The sequence below is a fragment of the Mastomys coucha genome, unplaced genomic scaffold, assembly GCF_008632895.1.
Source record: "Mastomys coucha isolate ucsf_1 unplaced genomic scaffold, UCSF_Mcou_1 pScaffold20, whole genome shotgun sequence".
Taxonomy (NCBI): domain Eukaryota; kingdom Metazoa; phylum Chordata; class Mammalia; order Rodentia; family Muridae; genus Mastomys; species Mastomys coucha.
This window is the reverse complement of record NW_022196903.1, coordinates 52,822,676-52,834,512: the sequence shown is the minus strand read 5'-3', so window position 1 is coordinate 52,834,512 and position 11,837 is coordinate 52,822,676. Positions and strand designations below refer to the sequence as shown.

Sequence of the window (11,837 nt, the reverse complement as noted above, 5' to 3'; positions counted from 1 at the left end):
CCTTGGGTCCTTTCTCTGGCTCCTTCATTGGGGACCCTGTACTCAGTCCAATGGATGACTGTGAGCCTCTACTTCTGTATTACTCGGGAACTGTCAGAGCCTCTTAGGAGACAGCTATATCAGGCTCCTGTCAGCCAGCACTTGCTGGCATCTGCAATAGTGTCTAGATTTGATGATTGAATATTGGAAGGATTGTCAGGTGGAGCAGTCTCTGAATTGTCCTTCCTTTAGTCTCTGCTCCATAGTTAGTCTCTACAACTTCTTCCATGGGTATTTTGTTTCCCCTTTTAAGAAGGATAGAAAAGAAAGTGGGGAAGAGCCTCAAACACATAGGCACAGGGGAAAATTTCCTGAACAGAAGACCAATAGCTTATGCTCTAAGATCAAGAATTGACTAATGGGACCTCATACAATTGAAAAGCTTCTCTAAGGCAAAAGACACTGTCAATAGGACAAAATGGCAACCAACAAATTGGGAAAAAAATCTTTACTAATCCTGTATCTGATAGAGGGCTAATATCCAATGTATACAAAGAACTCAAGAAGTTAGAAACCAGAGAAACAAATAACCCTATTAAAAATGGGGTACAGAGCTAAACAAAGAATTCTCAACTGATGAATACCGAATGGCTGAGAAGCACCTAAAGAAATGTTCAACATCCTTAGTCATCAGGGAAATACAAATCAAAAGAATCCTGAGATTCCACCTCACACCAGTCAGAATGGCTAGGATAAAAATCTCAGGTGACAGCAGATGCTGGAGAGGTTGTGGAGAAAGAGGAACACTCCTTCATTGCTGGTGAGACTGCAAGCTGGTACAACCACTCTGGAAATCAGTTTGGTGGTTCCTCTGGAAATTGGACATAGTACTACCAGAGGGCCCAGCTATACCACTCTTGGGCATATACTCAGAAAGTGTTCCACCATATTCCAAGGACACATGCTCTACTATGTTCATAGCAGCCTTATTTATAATAGCCAGAACCTGGAAACAACCCAGATGTCCCTCAACAGAGGAATGGATACAGAAAATGTGGTACATCTACACAATGAAGTACTACTCAGCTATTAAAAACAATGAATTTATGAAATTCTTGGTGAAATGGATTGATCTGGACAATATTATCCTGAGAGAGGTAACCTAATCACACAAAAGAATACACATGGTATGCACTCTCTGATAAGTGAATATTAGGCCAGAAGATCAGAATACACAAAGTACAAACCACAAACCATTAGAAACTCAAGAAGAAGGAAGACCAAAGTGTGGATAGTACTTCTTAAAGAATCCTGCCAACCCATGCCCCCCAGGAAGCCGCACATTTCCATTCATTCTTCTGGCCCTTTGCAATGCTCTCTTGTCTCTCCCAATGCCTGATCCTGTTTTCTAATTCTCTTTACCCTCTGCTCTCTGACCCAGATCACTTCCTTTGTCTGCCTCCCATAACTATTTTATTCCCACTTCTAATGGGATGCAAGCATCCTCACTTGGGCCTTTCTCTTTGTTTAATTTCTTAGGGTCTGTGGAGTACAGTTTTGTTATCTGTGTTTTATGGCTAATATTTACTCATAACTAAGTACATACCATTCTTGGTTTTTTGGGTTTGGGTTATCTCACTCAGGATGAGTGATATTTTCTTGTTATATTCATTTGCTTGCAAAATTCGTGATGTCCTCATTTTTAATACCTGAATAGTATTCTATTTTTTTTAAATGAGCCACATTTTTTGTATCTATTCTTAAGCTGAAGAACATCTGGGTTGTTTCCAGTTTCTGGCTATTATGAACTTTATAAACATAGCTGAGCATGTGTCCTTGGGACATGGTTGAACATCTTTTGGGTATTTTCATAGGAGCAGCATAGCTGGGTATTCTGGTAGAACTATTTTCAAGGTTTTGGGCCTGTCTAAAGATGTGATGGGTGAAAGATGGACAGAGACTAAAGGAATGAGTGTGCAGTGATCAGTCCATTTTGAGACCCATCCCATGGGCAGTCACCAGTCCCTCACAATATTACTGATGCTATGTTATGCATGCTGAGAGGACTCTAGTACAACAGTACTCTGAAAGCATATACATAACAGTTGCAGTGTACTGAGACAGATGTAGATACTCACAGACAAACATTCAACTAAAGTTGCTAACCCCTATGGAAGAGTTAAGGGAAGGATTGAAGACCCTCAAAGAGATGGGAACTCCACAGAAAAACCAACAGTGTCAACTCTTAACCTGGACCTTTGGGAGCTGCCAGAGAATGAGCCACCATTCAAAGAGCATGCACAGGCTGGTTCAAGGTCCCCCAGCACATATGTATCAGAGGGCTGCCATACTTTCTCACAGTGGGAGAGGATGCACCTAATCCAGTAGAGCCTTGATGCACCAGGTTAGAGGAATACAAAGGGTGTGGCCTCTCAGAGGTGTAGTGTGGAAGAACTGGAAGGCATTATTTGTCATGTAAGTAAGTAAATAAACAAATAAATAAATCTTAAAAGAAAAAAATCTAAACAAGAAATCAAGCAATCCAATAAATAAATGGGCTAATGAAATACATAAAGAACTCATATAAATACATAAATAACTCAACTTGAAATAGTGTCTGAATAAAGATTTTTTCCAGTAATACAAATTTCTCAACAAAAGTGTGAAAACATGAACAGTATTACTCATTATCATGGAAAGACAACCCAAAACAATATGTGATATCACCTTCCATATATTAAAATGACTTTTTATCAAAATCTCAACATATAACAAAGGTCAGATGGGAAGCAAAATGAATACCTGTTCAGTTTTGGTGAAAGGTTAGATTGGTGCAGGAACTGTGTGAAATACTATTGTGACTACTCACAAAGATTCAAAGTAGAAGCATAAAATTCAAACCATGATCCCAGTTTTGTAAATTTAATATAGGACATTAAACTGGTGTCCCAAAGATATAATTGTATTCTATATTTATTTCAGTACTATCCATAGTAACCAAGATATGAAAAAATTGTCAATTATGTTGTGCATGGCAAAATAAAATTATATATATATATATAATTGTTTAACCATATAAATTATTACATATAACTACAATTATCTTTGGTAGAAATATAGGTAAATCTTGATATTATCTGAAATAAAGGTTCTAGATTCAGAAAAACAAGTGCCGTATGGTTGAATTTTAAGGTTAAACATGTATGCCAAGAGATATACTGGCTATTAAGAGATTAAGGCAAGAGAGACAAAAGGAAGAAAAAATATTGATAAGTGTTTAAACTGTTCCCTACAATGTAATTAATTATGGGAGATCAGCATACTTACTATTATTGAGGTAAACATTAAAACTTTGAGTATTGTTTAGAATATTATTCACATGATTTTACTAAAAAAGAACTAACTGAGAGAGAAGGAAACATATGATCAATATACATCATTTCATATAGAAAGTATACAAAACAAAACATAAATGCTGGAGCTAACTAGTGCCATGAACCAATGGATATAACAAATATTTACACACAATTTTATCCAACTACCAAAGCATATACCTCCTCAATCACTGGTACACCTTTCTTGAAAATTCACTACATGCATATGCACAAAGTGAGTCTCAACAGAGGCATGAAAATTGAAATAACAATCTGAATACTATCTGAACACCACAGACTAAAGCTACAATACATCAACAGCAGAAAACTTTCAAGCTCACTGAAACTGAACAATTCATTACAGAGTGAGAAATGGGTTAAGACAGAAATTATTACAGGAACTGAAGACTTTCTAGGATTGAATGATAATAAAAACACAATATTCCTAAGTCAAGGAAACACAATGTAAAGAGTTCATAGCAAATTTATTCATAATAGTTAAAAACTGGAAACAATGTAAATTTCCCTCAACTGAGGAATGGATAAAGAAATGTGGAATATTTTTACAATGTTGTTACTTCTCAGATATTAAAAACAAAGACATCATAAAATTTGCAGGTAAATGAATGGAACTCAAGAATATTATCCTGAGAGAGATAACCCAGACTCAATGGGACATGAATGCTATGTATTCACTTATAAGTGGATATTAGCCATAAAATACAGGTTACCCACACTCTATTACAAAGACCCAAAGAAGCTAAACAAGAAGGAAGGCCCAAGCATGGATGTTTGAATCTCACTCAGAACAAGTAATAAAATAGTCACAGGAGGCAGATAAAGGGAGGGAACTGAGTAGGAGAGGGAGGTAAATGGAGGTCAGGGTTGAAAATCAAGTGTGGGGAGAGACAGAAAAGGTGGCCAGATGGCCATAAGAATGAATGAAATCTGCAGCTGGCTGAGGTGTGTGTGTTTAGAGGGCATCTAGTGGATGAACCAGAGATTTGGGACAAGTGAGGCTCTTAAAATCAATGGGGGTAACCTGAAATGAGATTCACAGAAGTGGAAATATGTAACCTGAAGAGGTTACTGCCTATAGTCCATCAGGAACCCCAGAAGAGCTATAGGAGCACCAACCCATCTGTAAAATTTTTGACCGAACAATTATCCTTTCTACAAGAAATGCAAGGATGGAGCAGAATTGGGGGAATGGCAAAGAAACAACCAGCTAAACTAGAGATCTGTCCATGGGCAAGCATCAGTCCCTGACACTATTAATCATACTTTGTTATACTCAAAGACAGGAGCATGTTGTCCTATGAGAGGCCCCACCAAGCAGCTGACTCAGATAGATACAAACACCCACAGCCACATTGGATGGAGATTAGAGACTCTTATGGAAGAGATGGGGGAAGGATTACGGCCTCTGAAGGGGATAGGATCTCCACAGTAAAATGAACATGGACCCTTGGGGGCTCTCAGAGACTGAACCACCAACAAAGGAACATATACAGGCTGGACCTAGACTTCCTGTACTTACGTAGTAGATGTGCAGCTTGGTCTTTATGTGGATTACAAACAAATGGAGCAGGAGCTATTCTTAAAGCTGTTACCTGTCTGTGGAACACATTCTTTTAGCTATGCTGCCTTGTCTGGCCTCAATGAGAGAGGATGCTCTTATCCTGCAAAGACTTGATGTGACAGGGTGGGGGAATTTCCAGGACAGGGGGAATCCACTCTCTCAGAGGAGAAAAGAAGGAAAAATGGGGAGAATGACTATCAGAGGGAAGACTGGGAGGGGGCAGTGATTGGGATGTAAAGTAAATAAAACAAAAGAAACAAAATTAAAATAAACAATAAATAAATTTTTAAAAATGAAGCTAAATATCAACAGCAGAAAGATTTCAAACGCATGGAAACTTAACTCCTTACAGAATGAAAAATGGGTCAATAGAGAAATTATTATAGAAATTAAAGATTTTCTAGAATTGAATAGAATAGATTTTCTATTATTGAAAATAATAACATAACATACCCAATCCTAGGAGACACAAGGAAAAGGGTTCTAAGAGGCAGTACACAGCACAAGTACTTACATGAAATATTGAAGAGATTTCACTTTAGGTACCTAGGAACATTCCTGGAAGCTCTAGTATAAAACAATGAAATCACACCTAAAAGAAGTAGAAAGTAATATGTACTCAAGCTCAATTTGAAATTAATTACATTGGAAAAAACTACAAAAATCAATGAAACAACAACTTGGCTCCTTGAGAAAATCAGTAACATTGATAAATGCTTAGCCAGAGATACAGGAGCTGAGTAGTTTGTGTACAATAGAAGTACACACTTGACAACTGTGTTAAGTGTTAGAGAAGGTTGTCACGGATGGACAAACAAGTTGTTACCCAATACAATAGGAAGTATGCTATTCAGCAGCCTAGAACTTGACTGGACTCAGCCAAGATCAAGCTACCCAGCCATACAGTTGCCCTGGGTCTGAACATCAATAGGGTTTCTGAGACGAAAAATGCTCCATTTATTAGACTGAACTTCAACAGAAGAACTCCGTGGTCCATACTTCTCTCAGAGGCCATGATGGTGTGTAGCTCAGATTTCGGCAGACAACAATACTGATTTCCCCTGGCCCTATTACCACCAGAGACCAAGCAGAGGTCCTTAGCCTTTGCTGATGCTGGAAACTATGTGGATGTTCACGTACTTGCTGTTGACAGAAAATTTGTAGACCAGGACACATGTTCCTGCTGACCGTAAAGGAGAAAGAACCTAGACTTGCACAGATATTGATGACTGCTGATGCTTTTGCAACAACACATACATCCACTAAAACCCCTCCGAAATTAACAGCCTAAAAATGAAGCCATCAAAGAGATTCCTTAAAAATTTTGATAATAGTACTGAAATGCAGTTCTACAACAATGTATGGTATCTGGCAGGGATGCAGGTGGAGAAGGACTCAGCTCTCCTTAGTTGGTTACCCAATAGTAGTTTGACCATGCTCCAGTGATTATATGGACAATACAACTTGGGCATTTTTCCTATTTTATTCATTTTATCTTTCTGAGAGGGAAGGAGAGGCTACAACCATAGGGTAGCAGACATGAAAGGACTGAGAAGTGAGTGTGAGCAGGGTGTATAATGTAAAATTCCTTAAAAAGAATAATAAAAAATATGTTGGAAAAGATTTTAAAAGAGAGAATTCAGATCAATTTTGTCAATAAATAGATGCAAAAACTCTCAATAAAATATCTGCAAAATTGTAAGATCCAAGAACACATTAAAAAGATCACTTAACATGATCAAGTAGACTTCATACTAGAGTTGTAAGGGAGTTCAACATAAATAAACTGACAATATAACAAACTATACAAACAAACTGAAAGACAAAAACCAAATGATCACCTTATCAGGTGCAGAAAAAGTATTTTGTCAAAATATAAAACCTCTGTATACAAAAATGTCTGAATAGAATTGGGATACATGAAAAATATGTGAGCACAATTTAGGCAATTTATAACAAGCCCATTTCCAACATCGTTAAATAAAGAGAAACTTATATCAAGTCAACTAACATCTGAAAGAACACAGGGATGCCCATTCTTGTCATACCGACTCAATATAGCACTTTTAAAGTCTTAATGGATCAATAAGACAACTGAACAAGATAAAGGAGGTAACAAGTAAGGAGGGAGTCAAACTATATTTTCAGGTGAATGGCTACTCCTGGTTTTTCACCTTGACTACATCTATTGTTAAGTAAATCTCAAATAACTGGGCACACCTGTGCATGAAATTTTCTTAATTAAATCATTTGAAATAGGGTTTTTTTTTTTGAGACAGGGTTTCTCTGTATAGCCCTGGGTGTCCTGGAATTTACTCTGTAGACCAGGCTGGCCTCGAACTCAGAAATCCACCTGTCTCTGCCTCCCAAGTGCTCTGATTAAAGGTGTGCACTGCCTAATCTGAGTCTATTAAGTGGAATAAATACCAAAACAGAAAATTTTCAAAAGAGGAAGCACAAAGAGCTATTAAACATTCCTATTCATCAGTGTAATACAAATTAAAACTACTTTGAGATGTAACTTTATACCAGACAGAATAGTCAAATGAATAACACCAATGATACTTTATGCTGGTAAGGATGTGGTGTAAGGAGAACACTTATGCATTGTTGTTGGGAACACATATTTCTACATCCACTATGGAAATCCATGTGGCAGTTCCTCAGGAAGTTGGGAACAAATCCACTTAAAACAAAGCTATACCACTTTTAGATATATACCCAGAGGACACATCCTACTTTGGAGTCCTAAGCAGTGTCCTATTACAGAGACACTGTTTATTCAAAATATACAGAATTTGGAAATATTCTAGGATCCATCAGTAGATGAATGAGTATCAAAAATTTGGTTCATTTACACAATAAGACAATACTCAGCTATTAAAAGTAATGGAATTTGCAGATAAAAGAATAAACCTAGAAAAAGAAATTCTGAGTGATGTAAAACAACCAAGAAAGAGTGATTGTGTTTATATGTAGATTTTTTTTATTAAGTCACTGATAAGCAAGCTATGATCCACATAACCACAGAGCTTAATCATAGCATAAATGTATATGAGGAAGGTTGGTTCTCCCTAGGAAAGGAAAATGCACTAGACAGTTATGGATGAGAGAGGGGAACTGAAATGAGATTGTCATCCAGGAGCAGGGAATATGGTCCAGAAAGTGAAAGTGGAACGGACAGCTAATAGTAAGGAATATTTTCATTGGTGTGAGGTGAGCCATAAAGCGTACACGAACATACTTTATCTGTGCACAAACATATAAGCATACACATACTCACAAAAACACATTCTACATATGTATCAGTATATAAATAATTTTTATTTACCAATATTATTTCAGTAAATGTGGATTAAATGAAATGCTAGTAAACAGTCATAAGAAAGTTTCATATGAGACTAATTACAAAACTGTGGTAACAAATGGAAAACATAAATTCATATTAACTTTTTGATCCAGAGAAAGTTGAATTAACAAACAGAATTAAAGCTACAATTATGAATAAACTGTGGCAATGAGTGTAGATTAAAATGGTTTCAAAGAAAAGACTTATAAAGTAACTATCAGCGAGGAGCTTCTTTTGAATAACTTCAGTATCAGGGACACTTTTATGATAAAGTAAAAAGAAAAGAAAAGTGAATTTATGGGAAAAGAGCAATGTATCCTGTACAACAAACTTAAGAAGTTTATAGGACTTGGCATCAGTAATGTCAAAGGAATATATATATATGCAATACCACAAACATTATTTGAATTATATGAAGAATGTAACATTGATAATTGAACAATTGAAGTTTAAGAAGAATTTGTAATTTAGAAAAAGCATAATTACTGGGGCTACACCAGCATAGCACCTACAGTCATTTGAAACTGCAGTTCCAGGGGAACAGATGATCTCTCTTGACCTCTGTGCATATGAGGAATACACACATGCATCCATGCTGGTATGACACTAGTACATATAAATAAAAATAAGTGAATCACTTTTAGAGGAAGAGAAATAATCATTTATTTAGAAAATCTAGTGGCACCTAGAGAATGAGTTTTTCCAAATACTGATTATTCTCTTATCAGAACTGATTTGTATGAGAGGAGCAATTGTGGGATAGGCATACATCACAAACTGCTGAACAGTCAGGAGAACTGGGTAATACATCCATAAAAGGATTGAGGTAAATGAGATGATGAAGTCCAACCAGTACATGACCACAAAGAAAACTACCAGCAGCAATATGGTCTGAGTGGCCCTTTTCTCAGGAGATGCTCTTAGGTAGCTGATGCTATGAAGATGCCTGCATTGCCTCTGATGTCTGCACAAGATAATCACCATGTATGTACTTGTGGTCAGCATGACTCCTACAAGACATATATCCCTGGACATTGTCACTGTTAAAATTAATCCCCTGATAATGTAGTTCATGGGAAAGATTGAGCAGGATTTAGTGACCTTCATCTGGTAGGTTTCACTCACATTGGTAAAACCAGCCACATAGAAGATCCACCTACTGCTGAATGACAAATTGAAAGACCAAAGAAAGAAAAAAACATAAATGATGTGTTTGTTTTTAAATTTATGCTTAAATTTTGCCAGCAAAGAGGTACTGGGACTGATTGTGACAGCTTGGAACACACTCAGGAGGCAGGTGATGCAGATAGAGAGGCCTCTCACCACTCTATTTATGTAAAATGTTGTCTTACATTTGAAGTTATTTCCAAATTTTAGTGACTCTAATATGTCTGCAAGCAAAGTTTCCCCTCCAGTGAGGATCATCATTATGTGAATGAAGGTTAGTTGACAGGAGATCAGGTCCATTGGCTTATGTCTGTTTCCTAGGATTATGAAAGTATAGAAAAAAAGGAGAAACATATTTGGTAGGAGTCCAAGTCCAGCTTGGATATAAAGGATATTCTCTAATGAGGGCATAAGTGGAGAGTATATTCACTTTAACAGCATAGTAGAACTGTATTTCATATACCTGGAAAAAACAGTGTATAGGTAAATGTGTGATTGGACAGTGTGCCTATATAATGATTCTATTTTCTATACTAATTCTTAATTAATTTGACTCTTCAACTTCTGATATTTCAAAATGTAAATCACAGTCTACATTTCTATATACTAAGCATGTATTTTCTGTGCATTCTTATTATAGATAATAAATGCCTTCCCAGTCATATCTGTACAGAATTAACAGTGTCTCATGCACCTTAGTCTAATGCCTTAGAAATCCAATTGTATTGATTTCAGTTGTCTCATTGTATAGTTAACACCTAAAACAGTAGTGATGAGTAGAGAATATTAATCACATTCCATGTAACCAAACAAAATGTATATTGGTATATTGATTTGGAAAAGCAAATCACAAAAGCAATCCAAAATACCAGGCAATTCTGCCTCATATTCTACAATATTACTATGTTCTATGTATATTTTGACTCATAATTTTGATGGAATCACAGGAATAATTCATGATTATATTACTGGCTGGTTTTGTGTGCCAACTTGACACAGGCTGGAGTTATCACAGAGAAGGGAGCTTCAGTTGGGGAAGTGCCTCCATGAGACCCAGCTGTGGGGCATTTTCTCAATTAGTGATCAAGGGGGTAGGGCCCCTTGTAGGTGGTGCCATCTGTGGGCTGGAAGTCTTGGGTTCTATAAGAGAGCAGGCTGAGCAAGTCAGGGGAAGCAAGCCAGTAAGAAACATCTCTCCATGGCCTCTGCGTCAGCTCCTGCTTCCTGACCTGCTTGAGTTCCAGTCCTGACTTCCTCTGGTGATCAACAACAATGTGGAAGCTAAATAAATGATTTCCTCCCCAACTTGCTTCTGGGTCATGATGTTTGTGCAGGAATAGAAACCCTGATGAAGACAATCACCAAAAAGATCTATCTCAATTAATCTTTTTTAAAAATGTTTTCCCTCTATGAAATTTTATATCCTCAAAATTTAGAATTGAAGACACAGGTACATTGGAAGACCATTAGTGTACTTTCCACACCCCATTAATAATTACAGTTTTAACTATTACAGTTTTAAATTATTAAAATTTATTAAATTATTATTAAATTATTTAAATTATTAAAACTATTACAGTTTTAAATGGGTCTAGATGGATTCCAGTTCACTTCCCATTACATTAAAAGCCTTTGTGAACTCCAATTAAGTATTAAAGAACTTCTGTTTTTTCTTCCTTTTGTGGAGAAGAAAAGTAAATCACTAACAAGATTCCTTATAGCTTTTTTCTAGCTATTCATGTTGTTATATTATCTAACTACCCTCTTCTTTGTATTTATCTCTCCCACTTTTACATAAGAACCCACTAACTTTCCCCTTTGATAAATTCTGTCCTGCTACTCCTCTTTACAGTCTTCCCCACTTCTTCTGTATGTACCTGCCTCCTCCCTACTAAGTAGCACCATCTTTCCCATTTCCTTGATGAGACACTTGTATCCTGCTATTCTGCTGTCTATTGCTCCCATACTCACCCCTGTCCTGGTAATGGTCCATCTTTGCTTTCCTTGTTTTCATAGTTTCTAAAGGTTACATAATCACACCTGATGATGTAGAGGTAGGAGCCTCCAAGAACAGAGAACATGTCACATTAAGACAAACACTATTTTTTCCATATTATAATGAGCATGTATTGCTGAAGATGACCACATGATGATTCTGTTTGGGAATTCTTGTATGAGATTCCTGCCCATTCAGTCAAAAACAAGGTAGCAAGCATTTTCATATATCACCAGGACCCAGAAATTTTTACAGTTTCACTCAACAGTCTTACCTTTGATGCTTATGTAAGTTACTTGCTCTTGTTACCAGGATCAATTTATTATTGAATTGATCTAACTCAATACTTTAAAATGAGCTTTGTGATAAAGACATAGAAAATGACTACAC

The 11,837-nt window shown here is 36.6% G+C and overlaps 1 pseudogene; it reads right to left on the bottom strand.

Annotated features, from left to right (window-relative positions):
• Window positions 1-8,959: 8,959 nt before the first annotated feature.
• LOC116098137 lies at window positions 8,960-9,892 on the bottom strand (annotated as a pseudogene).
• Between the last annotated feature and the right edge of the window lie 1,945 nt (window positions 9,893-11,837).